General features: G+C 38.0%; 3 non-coding genes across 3 annotated transcripts; 2 read left to right on the forward strand and 1 right to left on the reverse strand.

The window, feature by feature from the left end:
• The first annotated feature begins 9,762 nt into the window (after positions 1 to 9,762).
• TRNAS-GGA (transfer RNA serine (anticodon GGA)) lies at positions 9,763 to 9,849 on the forward strand. The gene has a single exon. It is a non-coding gene; the product is annotated as a tRNA-Ser (tRNA).
• Positions 9,850 to 11,138: 1,289 nt separating this feature from the next.
• On the reverse strand, positions 11,139 to 11,211 carry TRNAT-UGU (transfer RNA threonine (anticodon UGU)). Its single transcript has one exon. It is a non-coding gene; the product is annotated as a tRNA-Thr (tRNA).
• A 1,985-nt stretch (positions 11,212 to 13,196) lies between these two features.
• Positions 13,197 to 13,269, forward strand: TRNAF-GAA (transfer RNA phenylalanine (anticodon GAA)). Its single transcript has one exon. It is a non-coding gene; the product is annotated as a tRNA-Phe (tRNA).
• The last annotated feature ends 6,731 nt before the right edge of the window (positions 13,270 to 20,000 follow it).

Below are 20,000 nucleotides of genomic sequence, written 5' to 3' on the forward strand. Positions count from 1 at the left end.
GTGAATAAATAAAAATGGCCTCTCGGCTCCATGTAACAAATAAAAAAAATAAAAAAGAATACTAAATTAAAGATTAAAGTCGGAATAAGTTCGAAAAGGTCAATGTATTCATGGGCAAATCCCCGCATGATGGATTTTAGTACAATTTGGACTGAGAGGGGGATCAAATGGTATAGTTCAAGTTCATTTGTTGGTAGCTTGGAGGATTACAAGCATGACTATTGCTTTCCAATTGGCTGTTTTTGCATTAATTGCTACTTCATCAATTTTAGTGATTAGTGTACCCGTTGTATTTGCTTCTCCTGATGGTTGGTCAAGTAACAAAAATGTTGTATTTTCAGGTACATCATTATGGATTGGATTGGTCTTTCTAGTAGCTATCCTTAATTCTCTAATATCTTGAACCTCCTCGTACAAGAATAAAAAAGTGACCCCTCCCCCGAAGGAATTCGGACTGTGAGACACATTAAAATTCAATATGAGCCCCCCCCCCCCTCAAAAAAAAAAAGAAAGAAAAAGTTGGAGGGAGAGGGGTCACTTCTTGAATGAAAAATGAATAATCTAATGTTAAAATAAAATAATTGGAATCTAATATAATATATTATATAGCCCTGTACAAATATGATCCAGACACACATATATATATATATATATATATATATGATATATCATATATGTGTGAACATGATGATGTTCATATCAGAACGAAGAAATGCGGATATGGTCGAATGGTAAAATTTCTCTTTGCCAAGGAGAAGATGCGGGTTCGATTCCCGCTATCCGCCCATGGTAAAATAATCTAATATAATATGATAAATGATTCGGTATAGTTGACCACGATAGTGTAGTGGTTCTAACTTCCCTCTTCTTTCCTACTATCCCAAAACAATTAACGGAGTTACACCTAACGTCTAAAAATGTAGCGGAGACAGGATTTGAACCCGTGACTTCAAGGTTATGAGCCTTGCGAGCTACCAAACTGCTCTACCCCGCACGAAAGACCCGGGAACTAATGGACCAAGAAGGATTGCCCCTCTACCATAATAAATAGAATAGCCCATTTCTACAGAATGGTAAAGGGGCCCCTCTATGATATGATCATAGATCATAGAGACCCATAGAAATATGAAGAAGGGGTATTTTTACCCTTACCAACTTGATCTCGTTGCCCCCGGCAACAAACATGCATGAACCCTTTCGCGAAGTATGTGCCCGGATAGCCCAAAGTCCCGATAGTTACCTCTGGGCCTTCCGGTCGAAAAGCAACGTCGATGAAGACGTATAGGTGCACTATTACGTGGCGGGGATTGCAATTTTCCATGAATTTGCCATTTGTCACTCAACGACGAAACTTTGCTTATTTCTTTTTTTAGGGATCGGCGAATCAAATGATATTTCTCTTTTAATTTCCGCCTTTTATTCTCCCTTTGAATCAAACTTTTCCTTGCCATAATTGTTCAGTTCCTATTTTATTATCAATGATACGGGTCGGATCCTAGATGTAGAAATATAAGAGGGTAGTGGTAGTCCCCCTTCTCCACCGAATCAAATGAGATTGTTCCCGATGGAGCACATTACAAGAAAAATGAATTAACCAAATTTGCCTGATGTAGAGGCAATCAAGAAGGCTGCGTAAGTGAATATATAACCTACAGAAAAGTGGGCTAATCCAACCAATCTTGCTTGCACAATGGAAAGAGCCACTGGTTTATCCCTCCATCGAATCAAATTAGCCAAAGGTGTGCGTTCATGAGCCCATGCTAAAGTTTCAATCAATTCCTGCCAATATCCACGCCAGGAAATTAAGAACATAAATCCAGTCGCCCAAACAAGATGTCCAAATAGGAACATCCATGCCCAGACCGATAAACTATTCGTACCAAAAGGGTTATATCCATTGATAAGTTGTGAAGAGTTTAACCATAGATAATCTCTTAACCATCCCATCAAATAAGTGGAGGATTCGTTAAATTGGGAAACGTTACCTTGCCATAATGTGATGTGCTTCCAATGCCAATAAAAAGTAACCCATCCTATGGTATTTAACATCCAGAAAACTGCCAAATAAAATGCGTCCCAAGCCGAAATATCACAAGTACCACCTCGTCCCGGGCCGTCGCAAGGAAAACTATAACCGAAATCCTTTTTATCTGGCATTAACTTGGAACCGCGCGCGTCTAAAGCACCTTTTACTAAAATCAATGTAGTTGTATGCAAACCTAGAGCAATCGCATGATGAACCAAGAAGTCTCCAGGACCTATTGTTAAGAATAGTGAATTACTATTCTCATTAACGGCATTCAACCAGCCAGGTAACCATATGCTTCGACCAGCATTAAATGCTGGGCCATTCGTTGAAGATAAGAGTACGTCGAACCCATATGAAGTCTTACCGTGAGCAGATTGTATCCATTGGGCAAATATAGGCTCAATCAAGATTTGTTTCTCCGGAGTACCAAAAGCGAGCATGACGTCGTTATGAACATAGAGTCCTAAAGTATGAAACCCCAGAAACAGGCTGGCCCAACTTAAATGAGATATGATAGCTTCTTTATGGTCTAACATTCTTGCCAATACATTATCCTCATTCTGTTCTGGATTGTAATCTCGAATGAAGAATATAGCTCCATGAGCAAAGGCTCCTGTCATGATGAACCCTGCGATGTATTGGTGATGAGTATATAACGCAGCTTGAGTAGTAAAGTCTTGTGCTATAAATGCGTAAGCGGGTAAAGAGTACATGTGTTGAGCTACCAAGGAGGTAATAACCCCTAAAGAGGCTAGGGCAAGACCCAATTGAAAATGAAGCGAATTATTGATTGTGTCATAAAGACCCTTATGTCCACGCCCCAATCGACCTCCCGGAGGAATATGTGCTTCTAAAAGATCTTTCATACTATGCCCAATACCGAAGTTAGTTCTATACATATGGCCAGCAACGAGAAAAATAAATGCAATAGCTAAATGATGATGGGCAATGTCGGTCAGCCATAAACTTTGTGTTTGTGGATGGAATCCCCCGAGAAGGGTTAGAATGGCAGTTCCCGCCCCTTCGTAGGTGCCGAATAAATGACTACTGGAATCGGGGTTCTGGGCATAAAGATTCCACTGACCTGTAAAAAGGGGGCCCAACCCCTGGGGATACGGTAATACATCTAAGAAATTATTCCATCTGACGTACTGCCCCCTTGATCCGGGAATAGCGACATGAACTAAATGCCCTGTCCAAGCCAAGGAACTTACTCCGAATAGTCCTGACAAATGATGATTGAGACGAGATTCGGCATTTTTAAACCACGAAACGCTTGGTTTTCCACTTGGGCTGTAGATGTAACCAACCCGCTATTAAGGATATGGCAGAAAGAAATAATAGAAAAAGAGCTCCAGTATAAAGATCCTCATTGGTACGTAAGCCGATTGTATACCACCACTGATAAACACCGGAATAAGCGATATTCACTGGGCCGAGAGCACCCCCTCGAGTAAAAGCTTCTACCGCCGGTTGACCAAAATGAGGATCCCAAATTGCATGAGCAATTGGTCTTACATGTAAAGGGTCCTGTACCCATGACTCAAAATTTCCTTGCCAAGCTACATGAAACAGATTTCCGGAAGTCCACAGAAAGATTATTGCTAACTGCCCGAAGTGAGAAGCAAAAATGTTCTGATAAAGACGTCCCTCAGTAATATCATCATGACTCTCGAAATCATGTGCGGTAGCAATACCAAACCAAATACGACGAGTAGTGGGGTCCTGAGCTAAGCCTTGGCTAAACCTTGGAAATCTTAATGCCATAATGCCTTTCAAATCCTCCTAGCCATTATCCTAGTGCAATAATTCTTGCTAAGAAGAATGCCCATGTTGTGGCAATTCCGCCCAGAAGGTAATGGGTTACTCCTACAGCGCGTCCTTGTACAATGCTCAAGGCTCTAGGCTGAATAGCAGGAGCAACTTTTAATTTGTTATGAGCCCAAACGATGGATTCAATGAGTTCTTGCCAATAACCACGGCCGCTGAATAGAAACATTAAACTAAACGCCCAGACAAAATGAGCGCCTAGGAAAAAAAGGCCGTATGCGGATAATGAGGAACCATAAGACTGAATTACCTGAGATGCTTGTGCCCATAAGAAATCCCGGAGCCACCCATTAATAGTAGTGGAACTTTGCGCAAAGTTCCCCCCCGTGATATGAGTTACCACCCCTTGATCACTTATACTGCCCCAAACATCTGACTGCATTTTCCAACTGAAGTGGAATATCACTACCGAAATGGAATTGTACATCCAGAATAGGCCTAAGAAGACATGATCCCAGGCGGATACTTGGCATGTTCCCCCTCTTCCGGGGCCGTCACAAGGGAAACGAAACCCAAGATTTGCTTTATCAGGTATCAATCGTGAGCTACGAGCAAATAGAACACCTTTCAGTAATATCAATACAGTCACATGGATCGTAAATGCATGAATGTGATGTACCAAAAAATCTGCGGTTCCTAATGGAATAGGTAACAAAGCGACTTTGCCCCCTACAGCCACTAAATCACTACCCCCCCAAGTCAAGCTGGTGCTTGTTGTTGCACCAGGAGCTGTTGCACTAGGTGCTAAAGCATGGGTGTTTTGTACCCATTGAGCAAAGATGGGTTGTAATTGTATAGCGGTATCTGAAAACATATCTTGGGGACGCCCTAAAGCACTCATGGTATCATTATGAATATACAAACCAAAACTGTGAAAGCCTAGAAATATACATGCCCAGTTGAGATGTGATATGATTGCGGCGCGGTGCCTAAGTACACGATCTAATAGATCGTTGTATCGAGTAGTTGGATCATAGTCTCTTACCATAAAAATGGCTGCGTGTGCAGCAGCACCAACTATGAGAAACCCACCAATCCACATGTGATGTGTGAACAACGAAAGTTGTGTACCATAGTCAGTAGCTAAGTATGGATAGGGGGGCATGGAATACATATGGTGAGCTACAACAATGGTTGAAGAGCCTAACATAGCTAAGTTAAGAGATAATTGAGCATGCCATGACGTTGTTAGGATCTCATAGAGACCTTTATGACCCTGACCTGTAAATGGACCTTTATGAGCCTCTAAAATATCTTTCAGACCGTGACCAATGCCCCAGTTAGTCCTATACATGTGACCAGCTATCAGGAAAAGAATTGCAATAGCTAAATGATGGTGTGCAATATCGGTCAGCCATAGACCCCCTGTTACTGGGTCTAATCCTCCCCGAAAAGTAAGAAATTCCGCGTATTTTGACCAATTCAAGGTGAAAAATGGGGTTGCTCCCTCAGCAAAACTTGGATAAAGTTGAGCCAAAAGATCCCGATTCAAGATAAATTCATGAGGAAGCGGTATCTCCTTAGGATCTACCCCGGCATCTAGAAATTGGTTAATCGGCAAAGATACATGTACTTGGTGTCCCGCCCAAGAAAGAGACCCCAGTCCTAGTAACCCCGCTAAGTGGTGATTTAACATGGATTCTACATCTTGGAACCAAGCCAATTTAGGAGCAGCTTTGTGATAATGGAACCAACCGGCAAAAAGCATTAACGCTGCAAATACCAATGCACCAATTGCGGTACAATAGAGTTGTAATTCGCTAGTTATTCCAGACGCTCTCCAAATCTGAAAAAATCCAGAGGTTATTTGTATTCCTCGGAAACCCCCGCCCACATCACCATTCAATATTTCTTGACCCACTATTGGCCAAACCACCTGGGCGCTGGGTCCAATGTGAGTAGGATCGCTTAGCCATGCTTCATAATTGGAAAAACGAGCACCGTGGAAATACATGCCACTCAGCCAAAGAAAGATGATGGAGAGTTGACCGAAATGAGCACTAAAGACTTTTCGAGAGATCTCCTCCAAATCACTCGTATGGCTATCGAAATCGTGAGCATCAGCATGTAGATTCCAGATCCAAGTGGTAGTATCAGGGCCCTTAGCTATTGTTCTTGAGAAATGACCGGGTTTGGCCCATTCCTCGAAAGAAGTTTTTACGGGATCCCTGTCTACCATAATCTTCACTTCTGGTTCCGGCGAACGAATAATCATTGAGTCCTCCTCTTTCCGGACAACACATACAAAGAGACCCGCCAACTGTCAGTAATTAGTGAACCTCTGAGAGATGGGTATTTATGATTAGTGATTAGTTCCTTTCTTTCCTATCTCCCATCTATTTATTTTCTTTAGTTATTTACTAGAGCAATTATGATATGGAAGTCAATCCGGGGCAAGTGTTCGGATCTATTATGACATATCTGGGGGGCGCCCAACGGACCTTTATCTAATAATAAAGCCCCTTCCTCACATGGCATGGCGCAAAAACCATTTTTGGTGCAATCCAATGTATTCATATTTCAATGTATAAATGCCTAGATGAATCCACTTCAGTTTAGATCTTACATATATCTCACATGGAACGTATTTATTACTCTATTACAAATCAAAGAATCATTCATTAGTCATTAAAAAGAAAAAAGAGACATCCCGATATCCCTATTTAGTCAGTCGAGGATATAGCTTTATTAGCATAGAAAAAAGGAATGGAATGTATTCTGTACAGTATCTATATGGTTTATACTTCGGAAGTACCAGACGAAATAGAACGATCTTAGAAGGGATATAATGAAATTCCTTGATTGGCTCTTCCCAGAGGAACGATCCATTTTATTTGATTAATGGATCCAACATAACATGATAATTGAATTAAAAAAAAAAAGAGTGTTCTTATTCGAACCGCCCTGTGATCTTCAACCAATTATGGGCTTCAATATAATTACCTGGAGTAAGCGATATTGCTTGTTTCCAATATTCAGCAGCTTGATCAGACCAAGCCTCCGCAATTTCAGAATCCCCCTGTCGAATGGCCTGTTCTCCCCGGTCGGAATAGGTGGGTCATTTCCTTCCCTTAGAACCGTACTTGAGAGTTTCCTACCTCATACGGCTCCGCCGTCAAGTCTTTTGGTGTCCCATCTTAATCTACCATATCTATAATTGAATGAGATTTCTCGTAAATCTATCCCGGGTTAACCAGAAGAGGTTAATTACATGAGTTTCAAACTCTTTTTTTGATCAAAAATGCGTTTTATCTTTTCTCCCACCTTCAGAAAAATAAAGCATAGGTACCGTACCCCCTCTATCATTAGAATCTTCTGAAAGGTAACTATCTCGGTTTCATATAGGAATTGATATTGATATAGAATCTTTGAAAAAGACTTTCCTCCATAAGAAAGAAAGGACTTACTATCTTTGGGATCTGATGCTACACCGCTGCTCAATACCTTAGTAGATCGACTCTATTACATAAGTTGATTCCTCACTTTTATCTCATATCATAAGATATGATATGTTCTGTAAGCAGTTCTTATTGTATCGGCCCCAAAACCTCTCTAATTGATCTTTACGGCGCTTACCCTATCAATTAAATTAGATCCTTTATCCATGGAATCTAGTATATAGGCCATACCTATTTCTTCATATTTTGGCCTCTATGAAGTCTTTCTTTGCTACAGCTGATAAAAATCGTTGCTTTGGACGATGCATATGTAGAAAGCCTATTTTTTTTTTCTAGTATTGACTAGCGTATTTGATCTTTCTTTCCTTCTTTCTATAGTGGAGATAGTCGCACGTAATGACAGATCACGGCCATATTATTAAAAGCTTGTGGTAAGAATGGGTTTCGCTCTAGCGCCCGGAAATAATATTCCAAAGCCTTCGTATGTTCCCCGTTGCTTGTGTGGATAAGGCCTATGTTATAGAGTATATAACTTCGATCGTAGGGATCAATTTCTAGTCGCGTAGCTTCATAATAATTTTGTAAAGCTTCCGCATAATTTCCTTCGGATTGAGCTGACATCCGTTACGGTCGTTCATTCTATTCAAAGAATCTCCGTTTCAGAACCGTACGTGAGACTTTCATCTCATACGGCTCCTCCCTTCTCTTCTGTGCATAGTAATAAAGGGAATAACCCATGGAATCGGAATCAAAAAAGATTGAAATATTTTCATTATGAACTGATGGGGGCTAGTGTTTTTACAAGAAATCTCTAGCCAGCCTTCCTGTAGGAGGTCTTTTTCTTAACACCAAACGTGTTGATGCTAGATAGAAATGCTCACTCCAACAATTTCTTTGTCCTCAACGCCCTCTATTTGATTTGCAGGAATTAGTCACTTCAACGATCTTCGATGGTTATACGGGTATCCAAAGCACAAACGAGATGGATGTTTGTTGTCCCAACCATTCTTGTTAGTCCCGATCCCAATAAGGAAAAGGGGTATAATATATAACAAAGTTTTCGTGTTGTTGATTCCTAGGTGTAGTGCTTCTTCCCCTATGCGCCGCCTATTGGTACTGGTGGAGTAGGATTAACCTGCAATACAGAACCTATAGGTGTAACCTTTCGCTCAATGCTAAAATCGATAATTGAAGCATCTGAGGTTGCATCAATCGGGGATACACGACAGAAGGAATTGTTCGATCTCTACTACCCCAAACTTCACCTTCACCAAGCGGAAGTTTATTTAAAGAATTTTTTTTTTGTGTCCTGAACCATGTCCCCTTCTCATAAGACTGAAAGAGGTCAAATCCAATATATAATAATATAATATAATAAGTAAATATAAATAAATAGAATTATATTATATAATTAGAATATATATAAATTTTAATATTAATAAATAAATAAAAAAAAAACGAATCAAATCACACCATCTCTGTAATAGGTAAATGCCTCTTTTTCTCCTGAAGTTATCGGAATTATTCGTAATAAGATATTGGCTACAATTGAGGAGGTCTTATCAAGAAAATTTCCACTTATCCGAGATCTAGGCATAGTTTACAACCCATTCCATAATTCTTCTCATTATCCTCTCCCTCGAGGGAAAATGCTCCCATAAACAAAGGAATTGTACAGTACGAAATCACATAAAAACAGAGTAATTGTAAAAAAAAAAAGACCCTCAAAATTGCCCCTTTTAAGACAGGGATAGATAGGAAATATTGGAATCAGATTGGATTTCAGTCCAATGTGGTATACCAATGAACAGAACTCTTACTCTTTATTTTATCGAAGTTAAGGAATCCAAGAAATTTTCCTACAAATTCTGATCTAACTCGAGGAGTTTTTTTTTTTTTTATTATTACCCAAAGAGTCAAAAGAATCAAATAAGCATTCCATGATGAAAATAGAATAACCAACCCATCCATTTTGGGCGAATAGCGCGTATCCACAAACAAAACAATACAATGGAAATATTAAAATCATAGGGCGACCCATGAATTTATTTATAATAGATCCATGGGAATAATAGATCCATGGGATAGCTCATGAGAAGAGTTGTTGTTGATAAATCTGAAACTAGAAAGGAATTTTTTAATTCCTATGGACCTCTAAATATAACCATAGTATAAAATACTATAGTATAGTATAGAGTTTGTGGATTCGTCCCAATTCATTGGTTGTTTAATCCGGTATACGGTATAAATATCCGAATAAGATGGAGAGGGTCGTCGTCTTGACAAAGATGAATAGATAGTTTTTTTAATATTAAGTTAATATTAAATAAAAAAAAATGTGTTTTTATCCCTCGAGCCTCGAAGGAAGATCTTTGTTTGACGAAAAGTTTTCGATTTATAATAGATCGGTCGTACCTTTATTGTATTGCAATAAAAAATTCAATAAAATAATATGAATGACTCGCTATTCACCGGGTTTCCGGGCAATAATCCTAAGATTCTGTGGGAAAGGTGGCCGAGTGGTTCAAGGCGTAGCACTGGAACTGCTATGTAGGCTTTTGCTTACCGAGGGTTCGAATCCCTCTCTTTCCGTACCTTGACCTACACCTAATTTACCAACGTTACCAACCACAATGTATCAAATAACAATGGATACCATTATTCCAAGAGTAGGGCCTTTGCTTTCTAGTGATTCTCTATTGCCAATTACTGTGGTAGATAAAATATCGGATCGGAAAGGGTGGACAAGGAATGAGAATCTGACCGCGGATCCACTTGGGATACGAAAAGGATACGAAAATGGGGGAAAATCCGGATTAAATCCCTTAACTTAGTTCTATTTACTTTGTTTGGTGAAACAGGGTAGACAAAATTGTATTGTCCAAAGCTTAATTATTTTATTTTAATTAAGTTTAAGTCTGACGGGAATAATATTCCACGACTAGTAATTCATTGATTTTTAAGCCGATCCATTTACTATCTATTATTTGATTTACTATTCCTTTATATTGGAATGAGTCAAGAGTCAAATGTTTTGGCAATTCCTCGCGGGGAGATGAATCCACATAATTTTGAATCAGAGCTCTGGATCTTTGTTCATCTCTCGTAGTAATAATATCTCGGGGTTTACACCGATAACTTGGGATATCTACTATACGACCATTAACTAAAATATGTCTATGGTTAACTAGTTGTCTAGCTCCAGGAATGGTCGAAGCCATACCCAATCGAAAAAGGATGTTATCCAAACGCATTTCAAGTAGTTGTAGTAAAACTTGACCTGTTGACCCTTTGGCTTTCCCAGCGATACGAACATATCTAAGCAATTGCCGCTCTGTCAGACCATAATGAAAACGCAATTTTTGTTTTTCTTCTAGACGAATACGATATTGAGATCTTTTCCCGGAACGCGGTTGGTTTCTAAGATCACTTCCGGATCTAGGTCTTTTACTAGTGAGTCCCGGTAAAGCCCCCAGACGGCGTATTTTTTTGAAACGAGGCCCTCGGTAACGAGACATAAAGACTCCTTATTTTATTGAAATTGGATTTCACAGAATAAAAAAATTAAGACTGAACTAAACGATAAACGAAGCTAAACTCGCTGAAATACTATAAAGAAGAATGAGATGAATTGTCTCAATAACCAGATTATTTTATATAGTTATATATATAGGAAGTTAAGTATCCCTTTCTTGTTCTGTAGAGATCTAACAGCTTCAATCCATTTTTTATTCTTTTTTATTCATAGTTGGGAGTTCCCGTAACATACTATGTTGACCCGACATTTGGAGAAAATTGAAAAGTCTTTTCAATTTCTCTTGATCTCAAGGAGACATTATCAATATCAATATCAATCATGGAAAAAATCGAATAAATGGAAAAGCCGGCTATCGGAATCGAACCGATGACCATCGCATTACAAATGCGATGCTCTAACCCCTGAGCTAAGCGGGCTCACATAACAGAAATAGTGCATAGGATTTCGGGAAACTACTGGGACTTAGCTATTAGTAATTAGCTATTTATTTATTTTTTTATTTTATTTATCTATTTATTTATCTATTATTAATATCTATTATTAATAATTAATATAATTATAATAAATAAATAAAGAGTAGTTTGTTTTTATTATTATTATAATTATTATTAATTATTATTATTATATATAATATATATATATATAAATACAATTATATAAATACAAATACAATTATATAAATACAATATCAATATTATATTAATAATACAATATTAATATTAAATAGAATATAATATTAATTATGACAACATTAATATTAATAATGTAATTATTAATATTAATGTTGTTATGTAATAATAAATAATAATATAATATTAATATATTATATTATTAATATTAATTAGATTATATTATGATTATGTAATATTAGTAATATTAATTACTTAATCTTAATAAAATAAACTAAAAAATAAAAATTAGCTTAGTTATATATTCTATATATAGTTATAGAAATTTAGAAATTCTATTTATTTACACTATAGGAATTCCTATAGTATAGGAGATCCTTCCTAAGGAAAGGATAAGATAAAGGAAAGGATAAGATAAAGATAAGGCTGCAGTCCAGAGCATAATGAGACATTCCTCTGGTTTCATTCGGAAAGGGAGGGGATAAGACGATAAAAAAAGAATGAATATCGACCGTTCCAGTATTCCAAATAGCGCTAAAAAAATAAGGGGTGTAAAGACATATATATATATGTGACGTGGGATATATCCATCCATATTGAATTGCGGATACATCAATGATAGAATCATTTCTGATTGGATCATATCAAATATGGGCCCGCCACTCCGATAGGGATGAAAGAAGCTGGTCAAGAAATATAATAGGGACACACCTCTTTGATATAGGAATAAGGGCCTGTATCTAATGAATTCAACGGCTCCAAGATAAATGAAAGAAAAGAAGGGGGGGTCACAATGTGATTTCTTTCTCATAAGGAAGAGGGAGGGGGATATGGCGAAATTGGTAGACGCTACGGACTTGATTGGATTGAGCCTTGGTATGGAAACCTACTAAGTGGTAACTTCCAAATTCAGAGAAACCCTGGAATTAAAAATGGGCAATCCTGAGCCAAATCCTGTTTTCAGAAAAAAAAAAGGATAGGTGCAGAGACTCAACGGAAGCTGTTCTAACGAATGGGGTTGACTTTACTACATTGGTAGAAGAATCCTTCTATCGAAACTCCAGAGTGGGATGACCCTAGATATGTACGTATACGTACTGAAATATCAAAGATTAATCACGACCCGAATCCATATTTTTTTTTTCTAAAAATTTCAGAATAATAATTTCAGAAGCAGAAGGAAGAATCGAATAGTCAGTGATCAAATCGACTATCACACCAGAGTCTGATAGATCTTTTTAAGGATGTCTGATAGATCTTTTTAAGGATTGATTAATCGAGTGAGACGAGAATAAAGATAGAGTCCCATTCTACATGTCAATACTGACAACAATGAAATTTATAGTAAGAGGAAAATCCGTCGACTTTAGAAATCGTGAGGGTTCAAGTCCCTCTATCCCCAATAAAAGGCCTATTTGACTCCCTAAGCATTTATCCTCTTTTTTTTTTATCAGTGGTTCAAAATTAGATATGTTTTTCACTTACTCTACTCTTTCACAAATGGATCCGGCCAGAAATCTTTCTCTCTTCTCACTGTGATAGATATGATATACGTACAAATGCCCATCCATATATGGATGGGCAAAGAATCTCCATTACGGAACCTTTCACAGTTCATATCATTACTCTTACACTTACATTTACAAAGTCTCCTTTTTGAAGATCCAACAAATTACCGACTTTATTTAGGTAAGTTAATGCTTTTTGAGTCCCTTTCATTGACATAGGCCCAAGCTTTCTTTTTCTTTTAGTAGGATCATGCATCGAGAATGGTCGGGATAGCTCAGCTGGTAGAGCAGAGGACTGAAAATCCTCGTGTCACCAGTTCAAATCTGGTTCCTGGCACGTGGTTAATGTATCGAATAGATAAGATACTCATACAAATAAATCAATAGAGTCAGAACCCATATTAATATTATTTAATATTATATGCGTTAATAGTCCAGAGCATAATACATATTTATCCATCTACATCTAGATGTATAGATAGACGCCTCCGTCTTGTAGATGGGTAAAAAACGAGTAGATGGGTAAAGATATGAGTAAAGAAAATAATTGGATTCCGTTCCCTCCTCTTTTTTGTTTGTTTGTTCATACTGTATCTCTTCCCGCACAAAAAGAATGTTAATACTTCATACATATCCGAAGTCGAAGTTAGTTGGTCGAAAACCCTAAAAGACTAGTCTGGAGGAGTTGAAGGATAGGAAAAGGCAGGGTTCATTTCAGAGACAGTCCAAAAAATCCGATCCTTTTTTATTTTATTTAATTTCTGAATTTTTCTTTTTTTATTTCAGAATTTACGATTTTATTTCATATTCTATTTCTTCACTTTCCCATTTATTCACTCCCTTCTATGCAGCTTTCCGTGGCCCCATCTAAGCGATGCGCGCGGTACAAAGTTCATGGTGCAGAACTCTTTTGATTCATCCTACAGGCTCTGCTCATCTGAAATGGGACTCTTCAAAATTTGAGAATCTAAATGAAGCTTCTTTAGCAGCCCATCCATAGTACGAATGAAAGGCCAGTTACTCCGTTTCATCTAGAACAGAACGTAAAAAGATTCCTTGAATATCTGGAGTCGTATAAGTGAAGATTAGTTTCTTATCATTCATCTTATCATTCAATGAGCATCTTGTATTTCATAGAAATTGGGGGTAATATAATCCTTACGTAAAGGCCAGCCTAGCCAACTTTCGGGCATCAAGATACGTTTCAGGCGTGGATGATTCTCATAAGCGATTCCCAACATATCATAGGATTCCCGCTCTTGAAAGTCTGCGCTTTTCCAAATCCAGAAAACAGACGGGATTCTAGGATTCGTCCTTGGGGCAAATACTTTTATGCATACCTCTTCGGGTTGATCCACACCATACTGTATTCTCGTAAGATGATACACGCTAGCTAACAATCCGCCTGGTGCTACATCATAGGCACACTGGGAACGTAGATAATTGTAACCATATACATATGAAATGACAGCAATGGAGTACCAATCCTCGGGTTTTATTTGTAAAGTCTCTATTCCTTGGTAATCGAAGCCCAAAGATCTATGAACTAGCTCATGCTTGACTAGCCAAGCGGATAAACGACCCTGCATCTTCTTGATCTCTCCCACATTTGTATGAGTATTTCAAATTGCCGATGAAATTTATGAAGATTGACCCACTGCTTGTTATCCTGGACAACACAAAAGCATCCTGCCTTTCCTAATTCAATAATTCGTGGGAAGACACTGAACTTTTGTATTTGAAAAATGCTTCAGAAGGTATCTCTGAAGTAGATGGGGACTGGTAGAGTAATCCTTGATCATAATTTCCAGTATGAGTACTTCGCTCAACATGAAACTTGTGATTGGTAGTAAAATATCGATTTTCCTGTTGAGACCCAATTCTATCTTCATAGATTTCTCGAGAGACTTTCTTACGAAGTTTCGTTATAGCATCCATAATTGCCTCTGGTTTGGGTGGGCAGCCCGGCAAATAGACATCCACAGGAATTAGCTTATCGACTCCCCGAACGGTACTATAAGAATCGGTACTAAACATCCCCCCTGTAATGGTACAAGCTCCCATAGCAATGACATATTTCGGTTCAGGCATTTGCTCATATAATCTCACTAAAGAAGGAGCCATTTTCATTGTTACCGTGCCGGCTGTTAAAATTAGGTCCGCCTGCCTAGGACTTGATCTTGGTACCAGCCCATAACGATCAAAGTCGAATCGAGATCCTATTAATGAAGCAAACTCAATGAAGCAACAACTGGTACCGTAGAGAAGTGGCCATAAACTGGAGAGTCTTGACCAATTCGAGAGGTCATTCGGTGTAGTTGAAATAACTGAATTTTGGGCTGTTCGGTCAAGTAACGGAAATTCAATAGAATTCATAACTGTCTCAATGTAACCTTTTCCTTCTTTTTTATTGTCTGAGGATTCAGGGGTTAAGACCATTCCAATGCTCCTTTTCGCCATGCATAAACTGAACCAACAATTAGGATAAGCACGAAAATGAAAGCTTCTATAAATACGGATAGACCCAATACATCGAAACTCATTGCCCATGGATAAAGAAAGACCGTTTCAACATCAAAAACAACAAAAACTAGAGCAAACATGTAATAGCGGATTCGGAATTGTAACCAAGCATCCCCCATTGGTTCTATACCCGATTCATAACTGGAGAGCTTCTCCGGTCCTTCACTAATCGGGGCTAAAACTCCGGAAATAAAAAATGCCAAAATAGGAATAACACTTGATATTATCAGAAATGCCCAAAAAATATCATATTCGTGAAGCAGAAACATAGATGCACTCCTATTAATGTGGAATATACCGAATTAGTCAATTCGAATTTTAATTGTCAATTTATTCATAACTATTTAGTCGAAACACCAATTAGGGTGGAACCACGTAGTTTCATTTGTTTGCTATGAATCATGTCTCGTTTCAAGATTCATCCAACGGAATCCCACTTACATTTACTTCGATTCCATTCAGGATGTAGACATATTATGTTTTTATACAAAAAAACTCTCTCACTTTGTTTTGTTTCGGATTTTCTTAAAATAAAAAAGTAATTAAAGACTATTTGAAATAATATGAAAATAATATGAATATTATTTCTATTCATAAAATCATAAAAAAAAAATATTAAATATAAATATATAACATAACAATGTTATATTAATATATTAATTAATATTTAAATTAACAGAAAATTCAAAATATGAAATTGAATTAATATTTAATATAATATAAATATATATTATATCAAATTTCTAATATAATTTGAATAATAATAGAATAAAAATTCTAATAAATAATAAGCCTGGCTTGGGTAAATTTTTCTCTCTTTTTTTTTTTTCTTTTATAATATCACAACACAAATAGTCAGATGTAGTAGAATGCCTAGGGATTTCTATCTTAGGATTTATGGTATATTCCACTTGGTTTGTGTTGATGTATTCTTTTCATTAGGGTCTGGTTAGAGGATCGTCATTCTGTCTATTGATTCGATACAGATACGGAAATAGAATGCATCGGCCAATTAGATTCTCTCCCTTTGTCCCAAATTTATACTTAATTGATTTGATTCAATCTGTTAAATTGTGAGAAATCCTTCCATATTTCCATATAAACTTCCATATTTCCATATAAATAGATATATAACAACTCATGGATTCCTATACCAAATTATAGACTTTTGACTTGTACTCCCTACCCCCGATGGTCCCCCTAGAGAGAATAAAGAATCGAGTTATTTAATTAGACTTAGAATAGAAGTCTTGAAGAAGTCATTCCATTTCGGACCAATTTCTAGGACTCAAAATCGCGATTTGAAATGATTTGAAATACTTGTTAATAACATCTGATAAGACTACCCAAGGGGTTAGGTTTCGTGACAATAAAAAGGTTTGTTTCCTTTGAAGTAAACCTACACAATGGAGTGTACCACAGTCGTAGAATCGGCTGAATCATAAATGATCCGCATAAGATACTTCTAATGGAATCAGGCGTTGTTGAACGATTCGACAGACCAAATCCAAAAATAGACTCATAGAAATAGAAGAGGGTGCAAACGTTGATACGTTTAGGTTATAGGTTAGCGTCCATTTTTTATCTCTGAAACAATGCACTGCATTGGAGTTATTGTGGAACAACAAAGCGATGAGTCAGAAGGATCCCCAGCCCGTGCAAGTTCAAACAGGCCCCCAATCTTCTTGCTTGCATAAAGTCTGTATCGGAAGGAAGGACCAGTAGAATTGGAATGATGAACAATTGAATTAGATTAGGTTGGAAGAAAAAAAAAATAAGTATTGTGCAGAAACAGAAGACTACTTGCTTTGCCAACCCACCGCGCGGGCCAGCCACAAGCACTAATGTGAGAAAATGAGAGCTACACAAAAATGTCAAAATGACACGGATGTCAAAATATATAGGGCTATACGGACTCGAACCGTAGACCTTCTCGGTAAAACAGATCAAACTGAGTATTATCTAAATGATTCGAACTGTTTCAAAGACCCAACATGCATTTTTTTTGCATTGGGCTCTTTCGTTAACTGATATAAGAATCGGCTAGTCCACCATACTTTTTCTTGACAGGAAGATAACGAGATGGTTCCACGTGCTCTGATTCATTTTTTGTATTCTGATCCAGGAGCAATACCAAAGTGTTTTCAAAGAAGGATTGCCTTGACGTAGGTCTGCCTCCGGCCTAGATCAACCTAAGTTAGGTTGAGTCTCTATCGCTCCGCTCAAAGAGTCAAATATGATACTTCATACACCTTAAAGCTCATAGGGCGAAAAGAGGTTATGTTATTTTGAGGTCCTTATACCCATTATGCCTAGCATTGAATAGACTAGGTATTCACCTTATCAATTATCAAATCAATGATGGGTTCTATTTTAAATTGGTACCTGAATCGGACCGAACCAAAGATTTGTCAGGCTATTGTTCTCTTGTTCCCTCGAATCCATGGAGTAAGACACCGATTTATCAATAAGATCAATTCTGTTGATTGCATGATGAACTCCCCTGAAAAAGCATTGGCGCGCGTGTAAACGAGGTGCTCTACCTAACTGAGCTATAGCCCTTGTCATAGATATCTTAACATCTAGATAATATCTTGTCAAGATGGATATTCTATGGTCCCATATGATAGCTCTCTGACCCCTTTACTGACAAAGATTGGTATTGCTTAGAAGTAGTATTCCATCTATAATGCCCATGCGAGGGGTCTTCCTTTTTTTTTTCTTTGTGATGATAAATGACCTACTTAACTCAGCGGTTAGAGTATTGCTTTCATACGGCAGGAGTCATTGGTTCAAATCCAATAGTAGGTATAACTTATTAGATACCGGAGTCAATGGTCTCTAATAAGTTTTTCTACCCACCCTTTCCTATTTTTTAATTAATCTTTTACCCTTTCCCTATTATCCTCCCACTATTCATACTTTATGTTTGTATTTTTTTCCTTGCATCAGATTACACTTGATTGTATCCAATTGGTGGAATCCAAATAAGGTGTATAAACGGAGCTTCTTTTGATTATTCTGATGCATCGACGATTACGAAAACGAAATAGCATTGACAGCCTCTACGCGTGTCCTAGCTCGTCTGAGAGCTAGATTCGCCTCAATTACCTGTCTCTTGCCTTCAGCTTTACTCAAGTTAGCTTCCGCTATTTCAAGAGTTCGCTGAGCTTCTTGCGGATCAATGTCACTACCCCTCTCACCATCATTTACTAAAATGGTGATCTCATTATTGCCTATTCTAGCGAAACCACCCATCAGAGCCATCGTTACCCGTTGATCGTTAAGGCATATTCTCAAAATACCTATATCTACTGCTGTGGCAATAGGGGCGTGATTTGGTAATACACCAATTTGGCCACTATTAGTAGATAAAATAATTTCTGTCACTTCTGAATCCCAAATAATTCGATTAGGAGTCAGTACACAAAGCTTTAGGGTCATTTCTTCAATTTGCTCTCCACATCTAAGTTCATAGCCTTCGCGGTAGCTTCATCGATGTTACCTACCAAATAAAAGGCCTGCTCGGGAAGACCATCTAATTCTCCGGAAAGGATCAGTTGAAACCCCCTAATTGTTTCTGCGAGACCAACATATTTTCCTGTAGAACCGGTAAAAACTTCTGCTACGAAGAAGGGTTGTGATAAGAAACGCTCAATTTTTCGTGCTCTTGCTACGGTTAAACGATCCTCTTCAGATAATTCGTCCAACCCAAGGATAGCTATAATATCCTGAAGTTCTTTGTAACGTTGTGAAGTTTGCTTAACTCTTTGCGCAGTTTCATAATGTTCTTCGCCTACGATCCTAGGTTGGAGCATCGTTGACGTTGAATCTAAAGGATCCACTGCTGGATAGATGCCCTTGGCAGCTAATCCTCTTGATAGTACGGTAGTAGCATCTAAATGTGCAAATGTTGTAGCAGGGGCAGGGTCGGTCAAATCGTCCGCAGGTACATAAACTGCTTGAATGGAAGTTATGGATCCTTCTTTGGTAGAGGTAATTCTTTCTTGCAAAGAACCCATTTCTGTACTAAGAGTGGGTTGGTAACCCACAGCGGAAGGCATTCTACCTAATAGGGCGGATACTTCTGATCCTGCTTGAACGAAACGAAAGATATTGTCGATAAATAGAAGTACGTCTTGTTCATTAACATCCCGGAAATATTCCGCCATGGTTAGGGCAGTCAAACCAACTCTCATACGAGCTCCCGGCGGTTCATTCATCTGACCATAGACTAGAGCGACTTTTGATTCTGCAAGATTTTGTTCATTAATAACTCCGGATTCTTTCATTTCCATGTAAAGATCATTTCCTTCACGAGTACGTTCGCCCACTCCACCAAATACGGATACACCTCCATGAGCTTTGGCAATGTTGTTGATCAATTCCATGATGAGTACTGTTTTACCCACTCCAGCTCCACCGAATAGCCCAATTTTTCCTCCACGGCGATAAGGAGCTAAAAGATCCACCACTTTAATCCCTGTTTCAAAGATAGATAATTTGGTATCTAACTGGATAAAAGCAGGCGCGGATCTATGAATA

Source organism: Aristolochia californica, unplaced genomic scaffold, assembly GCF_029961685.1.
Source record: "Aristolochia californica isolate CCGP_79_NKW_82.1479 unplaced genomic scaffold, dmAriCali1.0.hap1 SCAF_266, whole genome shotgun sequence".
In the NCBI taxonomy this organism is placed as follows: Eukaryota; Viridiplantae; Streptophyta; class Magnoliopsida; order Piperales; family Aristolochiaceae; genus Aristolochia; species Aristolochia californica.